The 18,600-nt window shown below is 50.4% G+C and overlaps 1 protein-coding gene across 1 annotated transcript in view; it reads left to right on the forward strand.

Moving 5' to 3' along the window:
- LOC145339094 (small conductance calcium-activated potassium channel protein 3-like) overlaps window positions 1-18,600 on the forward strand; it is a 67,772-nt gene that overhangs the window by 35,193 nt on the left and 13,979 nt on the right. The window lies entirely within an intron of this gene.

Consider the following 18,600-nt stretch of genomic DNA (forward strand, 5'->3'; position numbering starts at 1 on the left):
GTAACCCAGGAGATATTGTGGAAGATAAAGGCAGAATACTGTGGGTGCTGGAATCTGAATCAAAAACAGAAGAATGCTGGAAAATCTCAGCAGGTCTGACAACATCAGACAGCACTGTCGTATGAGGAACAGTTGAGGACTCTGGGTCTGTACTCATTGGAGTTTAGAAGGATGAGGGGGGGATCTTATTGAAACTTACAGGATCCTGCGAGGCCTGGATAGAGTGGACGTGGAGAGGATGTTTTCACTGTTAGGAGAAACTAGAACTAGACGGCACAACCTCAGGCTGAAGGGACGATCTTTTAAAACACAGATGAGGAGGAATCAATGCTGAACCTGTGGGGGGGGGGTCAGAGCTGAGGGAGCGCCGCACTGTGGGAGGGTCTGTGCTGAGGGAGCGCCGCACTGTGGGAGGGCCTTTGCTGTGGGAGGGTCGGTGCCGAGGGAGCGCTGCACTGTGGGAGGGTCGGTGCCGAGGGAGCGCTGCACTGTGGGAGGGTCGGTGCCGAGGGAGCGCCGCACTGTGGGAGGGTCGGTGCTGAGGGAGCGCCGCACTGTGGGAGATGCTGCCTTTCAGATTGGACTTTCAGACTTGGTGGGGTATATCTAAAAAGCAGAATCGAAAGAAGGGAAATGGGTCATCTTTCCAGTCAGGTATTTGTGGGATCTTGCTATGCAGAAACTGGCTGCAGTTTTTGACCGTCCGCGATCACACCGAGTCGAGTAATTGTTTGGCTGCCTCGGTGTGTTTTATCAGAGTAAGGGTGGTGCTCTGAGGAGGTTTGAGATGTTCCGTGGATGGGAAAAGCCAGTTTATAATCTCTAACTCCAATAAAGCACCATACACACTCACAATGACACACACGCAGACACACACACACACACACACAGACATGCAAACACACGCAGACACACACAGACACACGCAAACACACACACACACACACACACAGGCAAACACACACGCAGACACACACACACACAGACATGCAAACACGCAGACACACACAGACACACGCAAACACACACACACACAGGCAAACACACACACAGACACACACGCAGACACACACACACAGTGATAGACACACACACGCAGACACACACACACACAGTGATAGACACACACAGTGATAGACACACACACACACACACGCAGACACACACACAGTGACAGACACACACACACACACGCACACACACATAAACACAGAGTGAAGCCAGGCTGGGTGATTTTCCAGTTGCCACAGGCAGTTTGCCCTTCACTTGCTGTGACTGAGAGCTCTGCAAACCTTTGAGGAGACTTCTCTCAAAGTATCGGCCTCTCCACTAAATTGAATTCACAAAAAGATTGGCACGGCGACCCCCCCCCCTCCCCCGCCCCAGTACCGCTCTGGGAGCTAAATGCAATGTGCTTCAGTCAAAACGCCACAGTAGCTTTCTGAGTCGTGGTGTCTGGGAAGTCAGGTTAATTTTGTGTGATAGAGGGCTCCCCGTTGATGTTGCTGCCAGGTTGGATAGGTACGATTTCCGCTGAGAGACCTGTGCATCCCCAGAGGATGAGGATTGAGTGAAATGCCTTAATGCTGGTCCATGTAATTTGCTGGACTCCTGTTTATAAAGTCTGTCCTGGGTTCTCCTAAATTGCCCCTTAGTGTCAGGGGACTAGCATGGTAAGTGTGCGGGGTTATGGGGATAGGGCCTGGGTGTAATTGTGATCGGTGCAGACTCGATGGGCCAAATTCTTTGTTATTCATTCGTTGGACGTGGCTGGTCCAGCATTTATTGCCCATCCCTAGTTGCCCCTTGGAGGGGCAGTTGAGAGTCAACCACATTGCTGTGGCTCTGGAGTCACGTGTAGGCCAGACCGGGGTAAGGATGGCAGATTTCCTCCCCTAAAGGGAACCAGATGGGTTTTTCCGACAATGGGTCATCAGTAGATTCTTAATTCCAGATATTTTTTATTGAATTCAAATTCCACCACCTGCCGTGGTGGGATTCGAACCTGGGTCCCCCAGGACATTAGCTGGGTTTCTGGATTAACAATCTCACGATAATATCACTGGGCCATCGCCTCTCCATGGCCTCCTCCTGTTCAGTAGGGATTGCATGTGATGTGCGGTTCCTGTATGATGTGGGAACTGGTGGACCCCAGGGTCCTTCCCAGTGACCATGTCTGCAGTAAGTGCAGGTTGCTGGAGGAGCTCCAGCTCAAGGTGGATGAGCTGGCCTCTGAGCTACAGACACTGAGGCTCATCAGGGGGAGAGAGGGTGCCATTGTCAATGGGGTGCAAGTGACATCCACCCCCTCTAGACTGTCTAAATCTAAGGGTCAGGAACAAAAGGGGGCTGCTGGGAGGAGGAAGGGGGGTGAGGAGCGGAGGCCTCAGCCTCTTAATCTGCATAACAGGTTTGAGGTTCTTGCTTCCACTCTGGAAGAGGACGAGGCAGGTGAGGTTGGTGAGCAAACTGCACACGGTACAGTGATGCAGCAGGACATAGGCAAAGAGAAGGGGAAAAGGAACGTAGTAGTGATTGGAGATAGTGGGGTGAAGGGTATTGACACTGTCCTTTGTCACAATGACAAAGTGCACAGAAGGGTGTGTTGTCTGCCTGGTGCTCGGGTACAGGATGTCGCAGCTGGGCTGCAGAGGAATCTGGAGTGGGAGGGTGAGAACCCAGTTGTGGTGGTACATGTGGGTGCCAGCGACGTAGGCAAAGTGCGGACTGAGGATCTGGGGAGGGAGTATGAGAAGCTGGGAATGGAATTAAAAAGTAGAACCGACAAGGTGGTCTTCTCTGGGCTACTGCCTGAACCGAGTGCAGACGGGCGTAGGGTTGACAGGATAAAGGAAGTGAATGGGTGGCTCAGAGATTGGTGTGGGAGGAATGGGATCGAATTTATGGGGCATTGGCACCAGTATTGGGGTAGGTGGGACTTGTTCGGGCGGGATGGGGTTGGTCTGAATCGTGCTGGGACCAGAGTGCTGGCGAATCGAGTAAAGAGGACTGTAGACAGGGCTTTAAACTAATTAGGGGGGGGGAGGGTGCGAGGGTAGGTGATGTTAGGAGGTCTACAGTTAAGGATAGGGTACAGGTAAGGGAAGAGGCTGAGGATGTCCCAAGTGGTGGCGTTATGGCAAATAGGGTCCAGAAGAAGGCTGGGATGAAAGCGCTTTATCTGAATGCACGAAGCATTCGGAATAAAGTGGATGAGCTGGTGGCGCAGATCGACACAAATGGATACGATCTGGTGGCCATTACAGAGACGTGGCTGCAAGGTGACAGGGACTGGGAGATGAATGTACAGGGCTATCAAGTGTTTAGGAAGGATAGGCAGGAGGAAAGAGGGGGTGGCGTAGCTCTGCTGATTAAGGACAGCATCAAGGTGGTAGCAAGGGATGATATCGGAGCCAAAGAGCAGAAAGTGGAATCGTTGTGGGTGGAGATTAGGAACAGCAAAGGGAGGAAGACGCTGGTGGGTGTCGTCTATAGGCCCCCGAATAATGATCTGGAGGTGGGGCGGGCTGTTAACGCGCAAATAAGTGCGGCGTGCAGGAATGGGACGGCAGTAGTTATGGGGGATTTCAATCTGCATATTGATTGGTCGACCCATGTTGGACGAGGTGGGCTCGAGGAGGAGTTCTTGGAATGCTGCCGGGATAGTTTCCTGGAACAGTGTGTGTTGGAGCCGACGAGGGAGCGAGCTATCTTGGATCTGGTGCTATGTAATGAGGCGGGTAGAATTAGGGACCTTGAGGTGAAGGATCCTCTTGGAGAGAGTGATCATTGTATGGTGGAGTTTCTGTTGCAGATGGAGGAGGAGAAAGTGGGTTCCCGGACACGTGTCCTTTGTTTGAATAGAGGGGAGTATGGTAGGATGAGAGAAGAATTGGCGAATGTGGACTGGGGGAGCGCGTTGGAAGGTAGGTCTGCTGAGGAGCAGTGGAGGATCTTTAAGGAGATCTTTCTTGGTGCTCAGCAGAAATTTATTCCGATGGTTAAAAAGGACAGTAGGAAGAGAGGTAATAAGCCGTGGATAACGAAGGAGGTGAAGGAAAGTGTTAAATTAAAAGCGGAGGAATTTAGAGTAGCTAAGAGCAGTGGGCGAGAAGAGGATTGGGAAAGGTTTAAATGTCAACAAAGATTGACAAAAAAGTTGATAAAGGAGGGTAGAAGAAGCTATGAAGCTGGGCTAGCGCTTAATATAAAAAAGGATAGCAAGAGTTTTTATAAATATATAAAAAGGAAGAGGCTGGCTAGGGTGAACGTTGGTCCTTTAGAGGATGAGAAAGGGGACCTAGTGGTAGGGGATGGGGATATGGCTAAGGTCTTGAATAACTTTTTTGTTTCTGTCTTCACGGAGGAGGACGTGAATAATTTGCCGGGTGTTAGTGATGGAAAGGTGGTAGGACTGGAGGGTCTTAATGACATTACTGTTACTAGAGAGGTGGTGCGCGACAGACTGGAGGGGCTGATTGTGGACAAGTCCCCAGGACCGGATGGAATGCATCCGAGGGTTCTGAAAGAAATGGCGGAGGTGATAGTGGATGCCTTGGTGGTTATTTTCCAGACGTCGCTGGATTCCGGGGAAGTGCCGGAGGATTGGAAAACGGCTAATGTTACGCCGTTGTTTAAGAAGGGTGCCAGGCAAAAGGCGGGGAATTACAGGCCGGTTAGTTTAACGTCTGTGGTAGGTAAAATGTTAGAATCCGTCATTAAGGAGGAAATTGCGAGGCATCTTGAAGGGAATTGCTTGATAGGGCAGACGCAACACGGTTTCATTAAAGGGAAGTCGTGTCTGACAAATTTACTGGAGTTCTATGAGGATGTGTCTAGGGCGGTGGATAGAGGAGAGCCGGTGGATGTGGTCTTTCTGGATTTTCAGAAGGCGTTTGATAAGGTACCTCACAAGAGGTTACTGCAGAAGGTCAGAGGACATGGAGTTGGGGGTAGGGTGTTAGCGTGGATAGAGGATTGGTTGTCAAATAGGAGGCAGAGAGTGGGGGTCAATGGGTGCTATTCGGATTGGCGGTTGGTGACTAGTGGGGTGCCCCAGGGGTCGGTGCTGGGGCCTCAGCTATTTACCATTTATATAGATGATCTGGAGGAGGGAACCGAGTGTAGGGTGTCGAAATTTGCTGATGACACTAAGATTGGGGGAAAGGCAAATTGTGCGGAGGGTGTGGAGAGTCTGCAGAAGGATCTAGATAGGCTGGGCGAATGGGCCAGGAAATGGCAAATGGAATTTAATGTTGGCAAGTGTGAGGTGGTCCACTTTGGTAGGAAGAATGGTAGGAAGGACTATTACTTACGTGGCGAAAAACTGCAGCAGGCGACGGTGCAGAGGGACCTCGGGGTCCTTGTGCATGAGTCGCAAAAACCCAGCCTGCAAGTGCAGCAGGTGGTCAGGAAGGCGAATGGGATGCTGGCCTTCATAGCGAGGGGGATTGAATATAAAAGTAGGGAGGTCTTGCTGCAGCTGTATAGGGCATTGGTGAGGCCGCAGCTGGAGTACTGTGTGCAGTTTTGGGCGCCGCACCTGCGCAAGGATATTTTGGCCCTGGAGGGAGTGCAGAGGAGGTTTACTAGGCTGATACCGGAGTTGAGGGGGTTGAGCTATGAGGAGAGGCTGAATAAACTAGGCTTGTACTCGTTAGAGTTTAGAAGAATGAGGGGAGATCTCATTGAGACGTATAAGATGATGAATGGGATGGATAGGATAGAGGTGGAAAGACTCTTCCCGCTCAAAAAAGACAGTAGGACTAGGGGGCACAGCCTCAAGATAAAGGGGGGGCGGTTCAGAACGGAGTTGAGGAGGAACTTCTTCACTCAAAGGGTGGTGAATCTCTGGAATTCTCTGCCCGTTGAAGTGGTGGAGGCTGCCTCGCTAAATATTTTTAAGAAGCGGGTTGATGGGTTTTTGATAAGAGAGGGGATTAAGGGTTATGGGGAGAGGGCGGGAAAGTGGAACTGAGCAGCGACAGATCAGCCATGATCTTATTGAATGGCGGGGCAGGCTCGAAGGGCCAGATGGCCTACTCCTGCTCCTATTTCTTGTGTTCTTGTATTCTACGATTCGAAGTTAGGATATACGGCGACACCTTGGTTAGCACTGCTGCCTCACAAAGGACCTGGATCAGGGACCTGGGTTTGATTCCCGGCTCGGGACACTGTCTGTGTGGAGTCTGCACGTTCTCCCCGTGTCTGCGTGGGTTTCCTCTGGGTGCTCCCGTTTCCTTCCACAGTCTGACCCGAACAGGTGCCAGAGTGTGGCGACAAGGGGAATTTCACAGTTGCTTCATTGCAGTGTTAATGTAAGTCTTACTTGTGACTAATAAATTAACTAACTTTTAAACAAGGCAGCAGGGCTTTGGATGTGCTCAGGTCACTGGAAGGTGGCGGAGTGAAGGGCAGTCAGGAGAACTTTGGCAGGGTCATAGTGATTGAGACAAGCCTCATTCTTTCCCTCCTTCCCTTCCCCATCCGTCATCCCGTGTGGATTAGCTGCTGATTTACCAGGAGAGCCGTGCGGTTTTGGAAGGTATTTCTGGACATCTGCGGGCTAAGACAGATGTTGGATAAAACTGCAAAGCGCCTTCATTATCATCTTTCCCTTTATTAGAGGCATCTCCCATTGCCGCAAATCAAATTAAATTTCCATCTCAGAACGGGGAGATGCGAAACAGAGTCTGATGAGCAAATTAATATTCCTGGAACAAACAATATAAAATGGACAGCGACTCTTCCACCCACTGGCTTGTTGCTGCCAAGTTTTTCTCTGTGGCTCTGTTCACCTTAGCTTTAGATTTGATTTATTATTGTCACGTGTATTGGGATGCAGTGAAAAGTATTGTTTCTTGCGCACTATACAGACAAAGCATACCGTCCACATAAGAACATAAGAAATAGGAGCAGGAGTAGGCCATCTAGCCCTTCGAGCCTGCCCCGCCATTCAATAAGATCATGGCTGATCTGTTGTGGCTCAGTTCCACATTGCCGCCCTCTCCCCATAACCCTTAATCCCCTCGCTTATCAAAAACCCATCAACCCGCGTCTTAAAAATATTTAGCGAGGAGGAAAGGAGAGGGTGCAGAATGTAGTGTTACAGTCGTAGCTAGGGTGTAGAGAAAGATCAATTTAATACGAGGTTTGATTCCCGGCTTGGGTCACTGTCTGTGTGGAGTCTGCACATTCTCCCCGTGTCTGTGTGGGTTTCCTCCGAGTGCTCCGGTTTCCTCCCACAGTCAAAAGATGTGCAGGTTAGGTGGATTGGCCATGCTAAATTGCCCCTTAGTGTCCAAAGATGTGCAGGTTAGGTGGATTGGCAATGATAAATTGGCCCTTAGTGTCCAAAGATGTGTAGCTTAGGTGGATTGGCCATGCTAAATTGGCCCTTAGTGTCCAAAGATGTGCAGGTTAGGAGGATTGGCCATGCTAAATTGGCCCTTAGTGTCCAAAGATGTGTAGGTTAGGTGGATTGGCCATGCTAAATTGTCCCTTAGTGTCCAAGATGTGCAGGTTAGGTGGATTGGCCATGGGAAATTGCCCCTTCGTGTCCATAGATGTGCAGGTTAGGGGGAATTAGCGGGATAAATATGCAGGGTTACAGGGATATGGTCTGGGTGAGATGCTCTGTGGACCCTCAGTGCAGACTCAGTGGGTCAGATGGCCTCCTTCTGCACACTCGGGATTCTAATTGAGAGGGAACTATTTGCGGGACACCAGGAAGAGTTCCCGGGTGTGGCATGTTCCTGAGGGGGGAGGCAGAGGCTTAGCATCTCACTGAAAGGTGGCACTTCCCAGGAGTGCAGTACTCCCTCGCTCTGGGGAGTGTCGGCCTGGATTTGACTTTTGAACCCATGGCATTCTGAGTGGGAGCAGAGAGGTCAGTTCAAAACTTAGTGAGTGTGTTTTCACAATTGTTCTGTCACACTCTGCTTCTCCTCTGAATCATGCTGGGAGACTTGGGAACTTGTTGTGTGATGTAACGGGATGGGAATGCAAGTTGTACTGCTGTTGTCAAGGGCTTTGGGACGATTGCAACTGGAGTGCTGTGTTGCAGCCTTGGTCTCTGTGCGCTTGCCTTGCAGTCATGATGTAGAGATGCCAGCATTGGACTGGGGGTAAACACAGTGAGGAGTCTCACACCAGGTTAGAGTCCAACCAGTTTATTTGACAGTGATCTCACAAGCTTTCAGAAACGGTGTTCCTTCACCTGATGAAAGAACACTGTTTCCGAAAGCTTGTGAGACTACTGTCAAATAACCTGGTTGGACTCCAACCTGGTGTTGTGAGACTTGCCTTGCAGGCAGTGCAGAAGGTTCATTACATTAGATCATGGTTGCTCTGTGATTGAGAGGCTGTGCAAATTGTGGAGGTGCTGTCTGAAGTTCAGAAAGTGAGAGGTAACCTCATCGAGACGGACAGGATTCTGAAGAGGTTTTGAGAGAGCAGGGGGCAGTAAGAGGTGTCCCAGCTGGCTGGGAAATCGAAATGATAGGGCACAGGTTCAGCTTCTTCATTTAGCACTGAGGTAGGGAGAAATGCATTTACTTGGTGCGTGAACTTTTGAAATACTCGAAACCAGATTTGATTTGATTTATTATTGTCACATGAAGTCCAAAGATGTGCGGGTTAGGTGCAGTGGCCATGCCAATTTGCCCCTTAGTGTACATAGGTTAGAGGGATTAGCAGGGTAAATAATTGGGGGTTAAGGGGATAGGAGCTAGGTGAGATTATTGTCACTGCAGACTTGATGGGCCGAATGGTCTCCTTCTGCATTGTGAGGGATTCTGTGGGTTAGTATGCAGTGAAAAGTATTGTTTCTTACATACTATACAGACAAAGTATCCCATTCATAAGACCATAAGACATAGGAGCAGAATTAGGCCACTCGGCCCATCAAGCCTGCTCTGCCATTCAATCATGGCTGATATTTTTCTCATCCCCCCCATTCTCCTGCCTTTTCTCCATAACCCCTGATCCTCTTATTAATCAGGAACCTATCTATCTCTGTCTTAAAGACACTCAGTGACCCGGCCTCCTCCATGGCAAAGAGTTCCACAGATTCCCCACTCTCTGGCTGAAGAAATTCCTCCTCATCTCTGTTTTAAAGGATCGTCCCTTTAGCCTGAGGTTGTACCCTCAGAAGGAAAGGAGAGGGTGCAGAATGTAGTGTTACAGTCATTGCTAGGGTGCAGAGAAAGATCAACTAAATGTGAGGCAGGTCCATTCAAATGTCTGACAGCAGCAGGGAAGAAGCTCTTCTTGAGTCAGTTGGTACGTGACTTCAGACTTTTGTATCTTTTTCCCAAGGGAAGAAGGTGGGAGAGAGAATGTCCGGGGTGCGTGGAGTCCTTGGTTCTGCCGGCTGCTTTTCCCGAGGCAGCGGGAAGTGTAGACAGAGTCAATGGATGGGAGGCTGGTTTGTGTGATGGGACTGGGCTACATTCATGACCCTTTTGTAGTTCCTTGTGGTTTTGGGCAGAGCAGGAGCCCAGACCCAGCTGTGATACAACCAGAAAGAATGCTTTCTATGGGGCATCTGTAAAAGTTGCTTTGTGTGGTTCTGGATGATCCATGATCGGATATATTTGAGGCAGGAGTCCAATCCCTCTGCACTTCCCTGCCCCACCAGCAAGGGCAGAAAGCTCTTCAATTCTTCCTCTAACTGAGGCCTGAACAATTCCCATCCACCACTCCTCTCCTCCATCTCCCTGAACTGGATCTCTCCTTTCACTCATCACACTTCCTCTGAATAAAAGGTGTAGCTCTGGAACATCCGCAGGGGGCCCCAGTAATGTCTGTCTCTGTACAGGTTGTGTAAAGCGATCCATATTCCAGTCGTGCTCTGGGCCCCCACCTCCCTCCACAATTCATTGATCGGTATCTCTATCTACACTTCCCACGGCCTCAGGAAAAGCAGTGTAGAGGGAGCTTTACTCTGTATCTAACCCCGTGCTGTACCTGTCCTGGGAGTGTTTGATGGGGGGGACAGTGTAGAGGGAGCTTTACTCTGTATCTAACCCCGTGCTGTACCTGTCCTGGGAGTGTTTGATGGGGGGGACAGTGTAGAGGGAGCTTTACTCTGTATCTAACCCCGTGCTGTACCTGTCCTGGGAGTGTTTGATGGGGGGACAGTGTAGAGGGAGCTTTACTCTGTATCTAACCCCGTGCTGTACCTGTCCTGGGAGTGTTTGATGGGGGGACAGTGTAGAGGGAGCTTTACTCTGTATCTAACCCCGTGCTGTACCTGTCCTGGGAGTGTTTGATGGGGGGACAGTGTAGAGGGAGCTTTACTCTGTATCTAACCCCGTGCTGTACCTGTCCTGGGAGTGTTTGATGGGGGGACAGTGTAGAGGGAGCTTTACTCTGTATCTAACCCCGTGCTGTACCTGTCCTGGGAGTGTTTGATGGGGGACAGTATAGAGGGAGCTTTACTCTGTATCTAACCCCGTGCTGTACCTGTCCTGGGAGTGTTTGATGGGGGACAGTGTAGAGGGAGCTTTACTCTGTATCTAACACAAAGATTGGTTCCACTGCCCTGCAATACCATGCCTCACTGTGATAAACATAAAAATGCCTCCACAATATTGTGTAAGTTTTGTTTTTAAAAAGAGAGTGAAGTCACCAGAGGACTGGATCATTTGTTGCCCCCTCAGCTGCTCCGGGCTAATATTTTCTCAATCTCGTACAAGTTGGCGACACACAATGCTGTTGCACAGTTCATTATCCTTTATTGAAAATAAGCCTTGCCATGTGCCTGGAACTCCAGCTGGAAATGGGAAACACTATGGCAAATAAAGCATTCTGATAATGGTAACAAAAAATATTCTCTTTAAATCCCTTCGTTCCCCATCTTGCCTGAAGGCACAGACTCTGCAGTCAACATGGCTGTCTTATTCACGATAGCAGGTTGTCTGTGCTAGACACAGAAGTTAGATACAGAGTAAAGCTCCCTCTACACTGTCCCCATCAAACACTCCCAGGACAGGGACAGCACCGGGTTAGATACAGAGTAAAGCTCCCTCTACACTGTCCCCCCCATCAAACACTCCCAGGACAGGTAGAGCACGGGGTTAGATACAGAGTAAAGCTCCCTCTACACTGTCCCCCCATCAAACACTCCCAGGACAGGTAGAGCACGGGGTTAGATACAGAGTAAAGCTCCCTCTACACTGTCCCCCATCAAACACTCCCAGGACAGGTACAGCACGGGGTTAGATACAGAGTAAAGCTCCCTCTACAGTGTCCCTCATTAAACACTCCCAGGACAGGTACAGCACAGGGTTAGATAGAGTAAAGCTCCCTCTACACTGTCCCCATCAAACACTCCCAGGACAGGTACAGCACGGGGTTAGATACAGAATAAAGCTCCCTCTACACAGTCCCCCCATCAAACACTCCCAGGACAGGTACAGCACGGGGTTAGATACAGAATAAAGCTCCCTCTACACAGTCCCCCCATCAAACACTCCCAGGACAGGTACAGCACGGGGTTAGATACAGAATAAAGCTCCCTCTACACTGTCCCTCATTAAACACTCCCAGGCTGATCGTTAAGTTAGCAATTCCTACTGAGGCTCACATATCTGTTGACTTGGTTAATGGTATTATCACTAGTCAACTTATCCAGAAACTGTCCTGAGTACCTGGGTTCGAATCTACTACGGCAGACGGTGGAATTTGAATTCAATAAAAAATATCTGGAATTAAGAATCCTACTGATGATCCGTTGTTGGAAAAACCCATCTGGTTCCCTTTAGGGAAGGAAATCTGCCGTCCTTACCCCGGTCTGGCCTACATGTGACTCCAGAGCCACAGCAATGTGGTTGTCTCTCAACTGCCCCTCCAAGGGCAACTAGGGATGGGCAATAAATGCTGGACCCCGCCAGCGACACCATGAATGACTGTAAAAGAAATTTTGTGGGGTTTTAGGGATAGGGCCTGGGTGGGATTGTTATCGGTGCAGACTTGTTGGGCCAAATTAGTCTCCTTTGCTCTATCCGATTCTATGATTCACTAATGTTCTTTAAGGAAGGAAATCTGCCGTCCTTACCCCAGTCTGGCCTACATGTGACTCCAGGGCCACAGCAATGTGGTTGTCTCTCAACTGCCCCTCCAAGGGCAACTAGGGATGGACAATAAATGTTGTCCCACAAATGAATAAAATAAAATTCCTTGGAGTGGTAATCTGTTTATTGTGTGAAGAGGATTGAACATGGTGGCTGGAGAGAGATGATTTGCTTAGGGGTCTTTTCATAGAATCCCTGCAGTGCTGAAGAAGGCCATTCAGCCCATTGAGTCTGCACTGACCACAATCCCACCTCGGCCCTATCCCTGTAACCTCACATATTTACCCTGATAATCCCTCTGACACTCGGGTCAGTTTAGCACAGCCAATCAGCCTAGCCCGCGTATCTTTGGAGTGTGCGAGGAAACTGGAGGAAACCCACTCAGACATGGGGAGAATGTGCAGACTCCACACAGACAGTGACCTGAGCCAGAATCCAACCTGTGTCCCTGGCACTCTGAGGCAGCAGTGCTAACCCACTGTGCCACACAAAGTTGCCAGGAACCAGTATTAATCTGTCCAATTGGCATTGAAGGACAAAACACACCATGTCTCTAAACTGAGAAAAATTATTCCCCACTCCTCCCAAACCTCTTTCAGAGAATCCTACAGTGCAGAAGGAGGCCATTCAGCCGATTGAGTCTGCGCCAGCCACAATCCCACCCAGGCCATATCCCTGTAACCCCCACGTATTTACGCTGCTAATCCCCCTGACACTGAAGTCAATTTAGCATGGCCAATCCACCTAGCCTGCAAATCTTTGGACATTAAGGGGCAATTTAGCATGGCCAATCCACCCAACCTGCACATCTTTGGACTGTGGGAGGAAACCGGAACACCCGGAAGAAACCCACACAGACACAGGGGAGAACGTGCAGACGCCATGCAGACAGTGACCCAAGCTGGGAATCGAACCCGGGTCCCTGTCGCTGTGAGGCAGAAGTGATAACCCACTGTGCCACCATGATGGGGAGTGGGGCAATCACGCACAAGGAAATGCAACAGTTAAACTTCAGAGCTCGACCAGTTTGGGGGTGGTTTGGGGGGAGCATGGGGGAAGGGAGAGGGCACACAGGCGAGTGGATAACTGGAACTCCCTTTGCAAGAGGCAGCGGAAGCTGGCCTTTGGTCAGAGGCTGAGGTTGACAGATTTTTGTTAAGTAAAGGTATTAAGGGATATGGAACAAAGGCTGCTTCAAAGAAATTAATCGGATTGCATTGTCGAGCAGGCCCTGGTAGCTGAATAGCACCTTTCTGTTCCTGTGCCACCGCAAAGCTTGAGCTAGATCCTGCTGGCAGTTCACACTCATCCGAAATCCAGATTCCCAGTGGATCTCACACTCCAGTTCACTGACCGCCCCCCCCGGCCTTTTTCTGCCCTCAGAAGGAGGTCATTCGGCCCATCGAGTCTGTACTGACCACAATCCCACCCAGGCCCTATCCCCATGCATTTACCCTTGCTACGCATCCCGGGACACTAAGGGGGAACTCAGCATGGCCAATCCAGCAAATGTAATATCCTTTCTATACGAGAATCATACAATCCCTACAGTGCAGAAGGAGGCCATTCTGCCCATTGAGTCTGCACTGACCACAATCCCACCCAGGCCCTCTCCCTCTAATCTCACATATTTACCCTGCCAATCCCCATAACACCAAGCGTCAATTTAGCACGGCCAATCCACCTAACCTGTACGTCTTTGGACCGTGGGAGGAAACTGGAGCACCCAGAGGAAACCCACGCAGACACGGGGAGAATGTGCAGTCTCCACACATTCAGTCACCCGAGACGGGAATCATACCCGGGTCCCTGGAGCTGTGAGGCAGCAGTGCTAACCCACTGTGCCACAGTGCCACCCCAATTGTGTGATCAGAACTGAGGGAGAGGTGGAGAGGTTCAGGGAGTGGGTCCCTGAGGGAGTTGTCTACATCACTATAGGCATGGTCTCTTTGCTGGCTGGGAGAGTTCACCTCCGGCATGGTCACTATCACGGGGAAAGGAAGGGGGATGTTTAAGAAGTGATTAAAGCGATTGACGTCACTGCCAACTAGCAGAGATAAATCCTGAGTTTAATATTTCATGTTTTAAAAAATGAATTTGCAAGTAGAGTAAGGGATCATATACAATTCTCAGAATGGAGGGTCTTTGTGTCAGGGACATCTGGCATCTAACCTAGATATCTGGGATGGGATCTGAGGTGAACTCCCTCGCTCCGGTTACACGTTCAGTTTCCACTCAGCAACTCCTTCTGGCAACTTAACTTCCTCACTCTCACTGGGGTACGGGTCCCACACACACTGACTCTCACTGGGGTACGGGTCCCACACACACTGACTCTCACTGGGGTACGGGTCCCACACACACTGACTCTCACTGGGGTACGGGTCCCACACACACTGACTCTCACTGGGGTACGGGTCCCACACACACTGACTCTCACTGGGGTACGGGTCCCACACACACTGACTCTCACTGGGGTCCCACACACACTGACTCTCACTGGGGTACGGGTCCCACACACACTGACTCTCACTGGGGTACGGGTCCCACACACACTGACTCTCACTGGGGTACAGGTCCCACACACACTGACTCTCACTGGGGTACGGGTCCCACACACACTGACTCTCACTGGGGTACGGGTCCCACACACACTGACTCTCACTGGGGTACGGTTCCACACACACTGACTCTCACTGGGGTACGGGTCCCACACACACTGACTCTCACTGGGGTACGGATCCCACACACACTGACTCTCACTGGGGTCCCACACACACTGACTCTCACTGGGGTGCGGGTCCCACACACACTGACTCTCACTGGGGTGCGGGTCCCACACACACTGACTCTCACTGGGGTGCGGGTCCCACACACACTGACTCTCACTGGGGTACGGGTTCCACACACACTGACTCTCACTGGGGTACGGGTCCCACACACACTGACTCTCACTGGGGTACGGCTCCCACACACACTGACTCTCACTGGGGTACGGTTCCACACACACTGACTCTCACTGGGGTACAGGTCCCACACACACTGACTCTCACTGGGGTCCCACACACACTGACTCTCACTGGGGTACGGGTCCCACACACACTGACTCTCACTGGGGTCCCACACACACTGACTCTCACTGGGGTACGGGTCCCACACACACTGACTCTCACTGGGGTATGGGTCCCACACACACTGACTCTCACTGGGGTGCGGGTCCCACACACACTGACTCTCACTGGGGTACGGGTCCCACACACACTGACTCTCACTGGGGTACGGGTTCCACACACACTGACTCTCACTGGGGTACGGGTTCCACACACACTGACTCTCACTGGGGTACGGGTCCCACACACACTGACTCTCACTGGGGTACGGGTCCCACACACACTGACTCTCACTGGGGTACGAGTCCCACACACACTGACTCTCACTGGGGTACGGGTCCCACACACACTGACTCTCACTGGGGTACGGTTCCACACACACTGACTCTCACTGGGGTACGGTTCCACACACACTGACTCTCACTGGGGTACAGGTCCCACACACACTGACTCTCACTGGGGTACGGGTCCCACACACACTGACTCTCACTGGGGTACGGGTCCCACACACACTGACTCTCACTGGGGTACGGTTCCACACACACTGACTCTCACTGGGGTACGGGTCCCACACACACTGACTCTCACTGGGGTACGGATCCCACACACACTGACTCTCACTGGGGTACGGGTCCCACACACACTGACTCTCACTGGGGTACGGGTCCCACACACACTGACTCTCACTGGGGTACGGTCCCACACACACTGACTCTCACTGGGGTACGGATCCCACACACACTGACTCTCACTGGGGTCCCACACACACTGACTCTCACTGGGGTACGGGTCCCACACACACTGACTCTCACTGGGGTACGGGTCCCACACACACTGACTCTCACTGGGGTACGGATCCCACACACACTGACTCTCACTGGGGTCCCACACACACTGACTCTCACTGGGGTACGGGTCCCACACACACTGACTTTCACTGGGGTACGGGTCCCACACAGACTGACTCTCACTGGGGTGCGGGTCCCACACACACTGACTCTCACTGGGGTACGGGTCCCACACACACTGACTCTCACTGGGGTACGGGTCCCACACACACTGACTCTCACTGGGGTACGGATCCCACACACACTGACTCTCACTGGGGTCCCACACACACTGACTCTCACTGGGGTACGGGTTCCACACACACTGACTCTCACTGGGGTACGGGTCACACACACACTGACTCTCACTGGGGTATGGGATGGGGAACAATTCTATTTTACTTCCCTGCATCTCAGATAGGGAGGTGTTATCTCGTAGGCCTTGTGCTAACCTTTCTGCGGGGCCCACTGGCTTTAAACCCTGCCGTGGTACAGGATAGAGCATTTATAGAACAGCGCATGACGTGAGCGACGCCTTATTTCAATCTGTACCTCCTGTCAAGATGTAAGTTAGTGCAGACGGCTATCAACGAGGGAGTTATCTGAATGATTTAAAACCTGTTATTAAAAATTTCCTACACTCTGTCAGTGAGTTATCAAGGGATTAATATCTCTGTGCGCCCTGTTTGGCTGACACTGGGGACAGGCAGAGAGAGATTACACTGACGGATTGTTTGGACACTCTCAGCAGTTTATGACCCTGCTCTCAGAACTGAACCTGTCTCTATACTTACAATGTATTTACCTCCTTCCCTTCTTTGGTTCTCTCTGATCACTTACTCATCACTGGGTGAGACAGCAGGCAACGTATTCAGAGATGTCTGCTGCTCTCTCCTCAATGCTCTTGTTCCTATCAATCTCTTTCCTCACTATTCTTTCCTTCCCCCTTTCTGTGACTCTCTCTCTTTGTCATTCTCTCTTTGTCTGTTTATCCCCTGTTGTCTTCTCTTGCTCTCTCAGTCTGTCTCTCTCTGCTTTCTCCATGTGGTTTTCTCTTCCTCCTCCTGTCTCTATCACTCTTTCTTGTCTTCCACCTCTGGGCTATCTTTCTCACTCCCTCTCCTCTCTCATAAACCTTCTCTTCCTCCCCCTGTCTCTATCACTCTTTCTTGTCTTCCACCTCTCCATTATCTTTCTCGCTCCCTCCCTCCTTTCTCACTAACTTTCTCTTCCTCCTCCTGTCTCTTTCACTTTGTTGTCTTCCACCTTTCTGTTATCTTTCTCATTTCCTCTCCTCTATCACAAACTTTCTCTTCCTTCTCTTGTCTCTGTCTCTTTCTTGTCTTCCACCTCTCTGTTATCTTTCTCACTCCCTCTCTCCTTTCTCACAAACTTTCTCTTCCTCCTCCTGTCTCTATCACTTTCTTATCTTCCACCTCTCCATTATCTTTCTCGCTCTCTCTCTCCTTTCTGACTAACTTTCTCTTCCTTTTCTTGTCTGTCTCTTTCTTGTCTTCCACCTCTCCGTTGTCTTTCTCACTCCTTCTCCTCTCTCACAAACGTTCTCTTCCTCTGGTCTCGTGTTTCTCTTTTCTCGCTGATTCTGTCTTTCTGTCCCTCTCTCTTTATTTCTCTCTCCCTCATCTGTCCGTCTTTCTGTCTCCACCCCCTAGCCTTGCCCCTCTTCTTTGTGCATTGTGAAATTGCCAGATTGCAATGATAGGTGGGAGGGGGGATGGGTGCTATGTGTGAGGGGTTCTGATTTGGGAACCTGTTGGAGGGACGCTGGAGGTCTGGCCTTACCCCCGATGCGTCTCCGGTTTTATCTCAGCGTTTACTCTGTAGGAAGAGAAGTTTATTTTTCAGAAAAAAGCACTTGTTCAAAAATAATCTCTGCTTTATTTTTCTCCCCCTCCCTTTTCTGGGTGCCCTCTCTTGTTCTTTGTGCCTCTTTTCTCCGTCTCTCCATCTATCACTCTGTTCATTGCCTTCGAATCTGCCTTCCCATCGCCCTCTTTGTGCATCACTTTCTCCTCTCTGTCTGTCTCTGTTTCTATCTCTCCATTTGTCTCTCTCTATCTCTCCGTCTATCTCTTTTTTTAACTGTCTGTCTCTCTTTGTATCTCTGTCTGTCTCTCTTTATCTCTCTGTCTGTCTCTCTTTATCTCTCTGTCTCTCTTTGTATCTCTGTCTGTCTCTCGTTATCTCTGTCTGTCTCTCGTTATCTCTCTGTCTGTCTCTCTTTGTATCTCCCTGTTTGTCTCTCTCTATCTCCTACTTTCTGTCACTGACTCTCAAACTCTTCATCCATTTGACACCCTCTGCCTGTGCATCACTTTATCTGTTCATTTGGTTCACCCTCTCTGTGTTTCTTTCCATCTCTTGCATAAATTCTTTTTCTACCTGTCTCTGACTTTTCCCCTCTCTATTTGACACCCTCTCTGCCTCTATCTCCCTTTCTTTGACCATATGATTCTTCATTTCTTTTTGGTCTTTGTTCGTCTCTATCTCCCCCTTTGTTTGTTCCTCTCGCTCTGTCTCTCTCTCTCTCTTTCCGTCTCTCTCTCTCTCTGTCTCTCTCCCTCT

The sequence above is a fragment of the Carcharhinus amblyrhynchos genome, unplaced genomic scaffold, assembly GCF_965287045.1.
Source record: "Carcharhinus amblyrhynchos unplaced genomic scaffold, sCarAmb.v2.hapA chromosome_322, whole genome shotgun sequence".
Taxonomy (NCBI): domain Eukaryota; kingdom Metazoa; phylum Chordata; class Chondrichthyes; order Carcharhiniformes; family Carcharhinidae; genus Carcharhinus; species Carcharhinus amblyrhynchos.